This window comes from Symphalangus syndactylus, chromosome 21 (assembly GCF_028878055.3).
Source record: "Symphalangus syndactylus isolate Jambi chromosome 21, NHGRI_mSymSyn1-v2.1_pri, whole genome shotgun sequence".
Taxonomy (NCBI): Eukaryota; Metazoa; Chordata; class Mammalia; order Primates; family Hylobatidae; genus Symphalangus; species Symphalangus syndactylus.
The window spans coordinates 32,431,800-32,438,883 of NC_072443.2; the positions used below are offsets into that span (position 1 = coordinate 32,431,800).

General features: G+C 34.6%; 1 protein-coding gene across 4 annotated transcripts in view; it reads right to left on the minus strand.

The window, feature by feature from the left end:
• Window positions 1-5,313, minus strand: part of MYH15 (myosin heavy chain 15) — a 172,999-nt gene extending 167,686 nt beyond the window's left edge. For all 4 annotated transcript variants that reach the window (XM_055259984.2, XM_055259985.2, XM_055259983.2 and 1 more), the window contains exon 1: window positions 68-5,313. The gene's annotated coding sequence lies outside the window, so the exon portion shown is untranslated. The remainder of the gene's footprint in view (window positions 1-67) is intronic.
• Between the last annotated feature and the right edge of the window lie 1,771 nt (window positions 5,314-7,084).

Here is a 7,084-nt window from a genome sequence, read left to right on the forward strand (position 1 = left end):
TTCATTTCAGAAATTTAAGATTCATTCAAATCAAGAAATGTATTAATACATTTAATTATATATTGACCAAACACTTCCACTTCTTTTCCAGGTTACATGGTAGAATTATTCAACCTCTTCTTCGGTTCCATGTGGCCATGTGATTTGCACTGGTGAATAAAATGTTAGCTAAAGTCATGTGTATTATTTCCAAGTGGAAAGTTTAAAAGTCAGTGGCTGACCTACCATGTTCCCTTTCTCTCCACCACAGACAGCAACTCTCAAAATGCCAGATGATGGCTGCTCTATGAGCCTGGCTCTGGGAGGAAGGAAAGTATGGAATTCCACTGACATGGAGTATGAGCCAGAAATAAACCATGTTGTTTAAAGCTACTGAGATTTTAAGGTTATTAGTTACTGAAGCACAAACTAGCCTATAATGACTGATATGACACTAATAAAAAGAGAAAAAAGTCACATTATTTTTATAGATATCAAAAAGATCTGATAAAATTCCATTTCCATTTTGGTACAATCATTCCCAGTCTTAATAAAAATTTTTAGTAAAATAGAAATAGATGAATACTTAACATGTTAAAACATGCATATCTTAACCCAAAAGTGAGCATCGTGCTTAATGAGAAAACACTAAAATTGTTTCCATTAATACCAAGAGCAAATTCCTTTTTCATCATATTAAAAAAAATGATCTGGATAAGAGAAATGTTATTTAAAACTTGGATATGAAAATTTAAATTTTTTTACAGATGACAGACGGGTTTATTATTTATAGTAGTTTTAGTGATTCTCTTGGATTCTTCAGGTAAATTCACTATTGGTTTGGGTACAAAATATGTATATTCATATATTTTATGAATACAATGAACATATAATGAACAACGACAAAAAGCTAAAACAAGGTACAAAAACTATATTCAAATAAAGCATTATTGAAGGTCATAAAGTATTATTGAAGATCATGAGCACATGAAAAGATACACTATGTTTTAGAAAAGATAATTTAACATCATAGAGATGTCAATTCTTCCTAATCTAAAAACCTATAAACCTAACATTATTCAAAAAGTGTCAACACTACTTCTTAACTAGACAAGATGAGTCTAAAATAAATAATATAGAAAAATAAATGAGCAAGTGTACAGGAAAATTCTCAAATAAAAATGAGAGATTGCTCCTATAAAATATTAAAACATTATCAAGTCGCAATAATAAAAATGATGAAAAATTACAAATAAAAAATTCTTCACAGAAAAGTTAAACCATAAACAAAGTCAAATGACAGCTAATTGAAAAAAAATTTTGCAATTTTTATCAAGGACAAATGAAAAATGTACTTACTAAAGATCATCAGGAACCCAGTTAAAAAAAAAAAAAGAATAAAAAAAAGATGAATAACCCATAGGAGAAATTGGAAAGGGATTAAACACTTTACAGAAAAGGAAACAAATAGTTTTTACATATATGGTAGCCACGAAAAAGTTTGTTAACACCATAATGGTTGAAAAACTTGGATTACAATGAAATGAGGATGTGGGGAAACAAACATTGCTAGTGGGTTATTTGTAAATGTACATACACTTCAACTAAGTAATATTTTGAATGACATCTGTATAATAATTGCAATGTCTTCATTATAGCCAAAGATGAAAAACAATTTGTATTCATTAATATGACTTAAACACATTGATCAATGAAATATTACGAAACTGTCAAAAATGATCAAAAGCCCTATATGTAGATATCATGAAACGATTTCCTAAATATCATGTAGTGAAAAAGGTACAAAACAATATGTATAAAATACTTGCATTTCTGTAGCCCACCAATATATATATAGGTATACACATTTATGTATTGCATTATCTGTTTAAGAATATATAAAAAATCTGGTCAAAAAAATCAGTGATTCTGTGGAGGGTAACTAGGTTGCTGAGAGAGGGATGAAAGGGAAGTAACTGTCATGTATCATCCTTTTTCTGTATTAAAAATTAAGACATAAATTTTAGTAAAGTTTTAGATTTTGAGAAATTGGGCAGATAGCTCCGTATGTCCATTGAGTCCTCTGGCACCCTATTATTTACATCTTGGATTACTGATATATTTATTATAATTAACGAACCAGTATTAATACATTAACCATAGTCTACAGTGTAAAGTTCATTTTGTACTACACAGTTCTATATGAATTTTGACAAAATGAATGTCAGGCACCCACCATTATAGTATTATACAGAATAGTTTCACTGCCCTAAAATGCTCCATTTATTTTTTGCTCCGCTCTTTTATTCTTTCGAGTGTTCTATAGTTTTGACTTTTCCAGAATGTCATATAGTTGTAATAATGTGGGCGCCTTTTCAGACTGGCTTTTCATTTAGCAATATGCATTTAAGTTTCCTTCATGTCTTCATAGCTCAATTTATTTTTAGCACTGAATTTTTTTTCTCCTACTTTTAAGTTCGGGATACATGTGCAGGTTTCTTACAAATGTAAGCGTGTCCCATGGTGGTATGCTGCATAGATCAACCCATCACATTGGTATTAGGCCCAGCATCTATTAGCTATTCTTCCTGATGCTCTCTTGCCCCCTACTCCTCCCCACAACAGGCTCCAGTGTGTGTTGTTCCCCACATGTCCATGTGTTATAATTCAGCTCCCACTTATAACTGAGAACACGCAGCGTTTGGTTTTCTATTCCTGTTAGCTTGCTGAGAATAATGGCTTCGAACTCTATCCATGTTCCTGCAAATGACATGATCTCGTTCCTTTTTTTTTTTTTTGAGATGGAGTCTTGCTCTGTTGCCCAGACTGGAGTGCAGTGGCACAATCTCAGCTCACTGTAACCTCTGCCTCGTGGGTTCAAGCGATTCTCCTGCCTCAGCCTCCCGAGTAGCTGCGACTACAGGCAAACACCATCATGCCCAGCTAATTTTTGTATTTTTAGTGGAGATGAGGTTTCACCATGTTGTCCAGGATGGTCTCGATCTCCTGACCTTGTGATCCGCCCGCCTTGGCCTCTCAAAGTGCTGGGATTACAGACGTGAGCCACCACACCAGGTCGATCTCATTCCTTTTTATGGCTGAATAGTATTCCATGGTGTATATCTAGCACATTTTGTTTATCCAGTCTATTATTGATGAGCATTTGAGTTGATTCCATGTCTTTTGCTACTGTGAACAGTGCTGCAATGAACATACATGTGCATGTATTTTTTGTAACAGAATAATTTATATTCCTTTGGTATATACTAAAGAGCTTCTTGGTGATGACTCTGGCTTTCTCCTTGAAGACAATGATATGCACATTACTGGTCCTGTCAGCTGGGTGGCCAATTTGAGTTCAGCAGAGCTGTCTTCCTTCATGGAGTCCAAGGGCTTCCTGGGGAAGCGGATGAGCTTGTAGTAGTACTCCTTCAACTGGAGTTGCTGGCATTTCAGGACTCACTGGACTTGTTCTAATGTCTCCTTGGATCCACAGATACCAAAGGTTTGGGTCACCATGTGGATGCTGGCCACCCTAACTCTTCTAAGCTAAAGCTTCTGCTAGCTCATACTTTGATGTGATACCTCCTTGTGGGACATCCTACTACGGGCTAGATGGGTCCAGATGCAGGATGATAGGCAATGGTGGTGTGCTTTTGCTTGCTGGGCCTTGCATCTGTGGATCTTTTGGGTCAGCTGGCTGAACCAAACCGCTACTGCCACTCCTTGTGGAAGTGAGGCATCAGGATCATGCCATTCTGGCAGGGTGCCATAGCTGCATATGGTTCTCCTCCAAAGGAGAACGGTTGGCTGGAAAGGATCTCAAGAGTTTTAAATTCCCAAGCTAGTTCACACAGCCTCTAGTAATTAGACAAAATTACAATTTAAGTGTTCCTACCAGAGCTTCAGATAAGTTGATCCATACTTCAGCTGTATTCTCTACAGTTTTCAGAATGATGATTTGTCCTGTGACCTCAATTCTCTGGTGGATCTAAAATAAGCCACTGATTTTTCAGTTTGTTCAGCTTTTTTTCTTGAGAGAGTGAGAGACAAGTTCTTTGCATGTTAAAACAGAAAGTGCATGTATCTTTTAATTTTTGAATTTTGTACCATGTGCTCATATTCTATCTCTTACTCTCCTCTGGCCCCCCACTTTCCTAAACAGAGAATCACACAGTTGGTAAAATTAAGGTGATACTATCGTTTGTAGAATGGGAAAGATTTACAAGAGGCATAAAGAAATAAATTTGATTAGTATGTAATGACCACAGAACTAACCTTACAAAGAAACATAGCCTCTGAAAATATTAGCAGTATGATAAGTTGGGTGGATCATACCCACCCAGGCAACATGGCAAACAAAATATGCTCCTTGGATCAACCTACAACATCAATAATCCAAGTCTCTTATTCAGTAGCTCAAGCATAGCAGCAATTCAAGTCATGGCTTCAGTCAGTCTAATCTGAAGGGTATTTGCATGAAATGTCATTCAGACTAAATGATTCAGGGTGACCTTGCTTATTGTTCTCTCAAAGTGTTTTTACACAGCCAGCTTCAAACATTTATTATTGAGTTCTCTCTCCTCTGGACTCTGTACAAATTCCCAAGATTCTTGTAACCCTTCCTTGATATTACAATTAAAGGTTTGTATTTTCATTATCTCTGTAAACACAACACATACATCTCCACTTTGACATAGATAACACTAAATGTCTTCGGACTTTTAAAAAAGAGGCTACTACAAAAATAATATTTCTAAATAGAAATACTAACACAGATTAGGAAAACTTTTAAATCTGTCAAAAGAGCTGGGAACATAATGGGATCCAAGTCCTAGACATATTGTTTTACTACTAAAATTTGGCAAACTTTTCTCAACTACATCTTTTCCTCATAATCTCCTCCAGGAAATTAAAGAAGTAACAATGTACAACCTCACAATGAATTTTGTAGGTACGGTCATTAATTAGAAAATACTATGATACCCAAGAGAAGGCTAATTTGAAGGATGAAAAATGCTTCTTTCAAAAAGAGATGTTAATTTAACACTGCTTATAACTGATATCTAATATAAATAAGTTAGTCTGAGCAACCCAGACTAGTCTAGTCAATAAAAGTGTTACTCTTGGGGTGTAGACAATAATTTAAAGACGTAACTCCTAATCTCTCCATCCTCTACTACTCTCGAAAATAACAGAGAATCTTTACCATTCATTTTACTTTCTCAATTGGCCAAAGGTTTGATGAAGAGAAAGAGGAAACCAAGGACAAAGGACATAAAACTTTTTACTTCATTCCGTCTCCAAAAGGGAGATAAACCATTATTGAAAATCTACCAAAAGCCATGAGCTTTATTTGTATTTTTTCTAACAAGTATGTGCTATTCTCATTTTACAGAAAAATAAAACATTAAATAAAAACTTTCCTTAGGTAGAGCCAGAACTCAAATCTAGATGTGGTTACCAAACCAATGTTTTAAAACATGGTTTTAAAAAGTTAGAGTAACATTGTACTTTTAGAAACCAAAAAACTCAATTATAATTTCATTATGCAGAGGTTACCACTGTTCACTGTTTCTAATATACATATACATATACATATACACACACACACACACACATAAACACATCTTAAAGATATTCAGGTATCTGAATCATTGTTTACAAATAGTTTGGTTTACTTTTTCTCACTTAACACACCAAAAATCTCTTCCCAATACTTATTATATATTTCAGTAACTTTTCAAAAAGGATGCATGTTATTTTACGACTACCTTATACTGATTAACCAATTACTGTATAAATTGTTTCCAATTTGTGCCATATTACTGTACATAAATCTTAGTGCACAACCTTATTTCTTTCAGATAAATTGCTAGAAGTGAAGCTTCTGTGTGTTCCATAACAACACATACTAATTTAAAAGTCATTAGCAGTTTGTGTTTGAATCATGGGACTTCTTTTCTGAGAATGCATCTTTTTTCACATCGTTTTTACACACAAAGTGCTTGGGATCACTGTTCTTTCAGAATTCTCTCAGCTCTGGAATGCCGATTAACTGTGTGTATCATACAAATTAGTATGTAGTAGTTGATAGTAGCCTTTACTTTCAGTTAAAATGAAAACCCTGCCTAATTGAAGATGAACAGTGTTGTCTTTTGCTAGGGCTAATCATAAGCCTTTTTATTTGAAGTTTGAGAAAAGCATAAGGCTACTCTACTACATTATATCTTTTGGCTCTTTGAGATAAGTGAGATGAAATATAATACTTAGAATAACAGTGAAGATAATATAATAGAGAGGCAAAATCATGTTCATTACTAAATCCCTGCCAAATGCTCAGCTACTTACTGGAAAATTAGTTTTTAATAACATAATGAAAGTGAAAGCCAATCCACTCTGTTGACTTTGAAAATGTCACTCTCTAATGTAGTAGTGGACAGCATGTAAAAAGTCCTTTGCTATATATCCTGGGATTATCCATCATATCTTCAGATATCAAGAGAATATAGCTACTGGGTCCTTAGGAAGTAGACAACTAAAATGTTATATTTAGTTGGAAGGAAAGAAGCTTACTCCATCTTGCATTTATGAAGGGATACTTGTAGCTCAGTGTGCAAAAAAAGCTGGGTTTTAAGAGTTATACCTCTTATTCACAGTTATGTGATAATTAAGTTTCTTCTGGGGTAGTTTTGAAATGTTTAAATGAACACAAGCATAAACGAAACAGGACTCACAGAGGTCTCTGATGACAGGAAGAAAGTCAGTTCGCTACAAAATGCTTAACTGAGTGAGATTGTATAAGGTTTCAAAGTGATTTGCATGTTGAAACTAAGCCATGATTTTTTGAGTTCACAATGTTCCCTCTCAATTTATGGAGTACAGAGGCATACAATTGCAAGGACTTATCAGGCTCATTATTCACATTATAAAAAATCAATGAAACATCTGCCTTTAAAAAAATAGGCCATATATATACATATATATATAGGTCTGGGGTGTAGTGGTGCAATCACAGCTCACTACACTGCAGCCTGAGGGACATGTCACCACAACTAACTGATTTTTTTTTATTTTTTGTGGAGACATGTGTGTCACTTTGTTG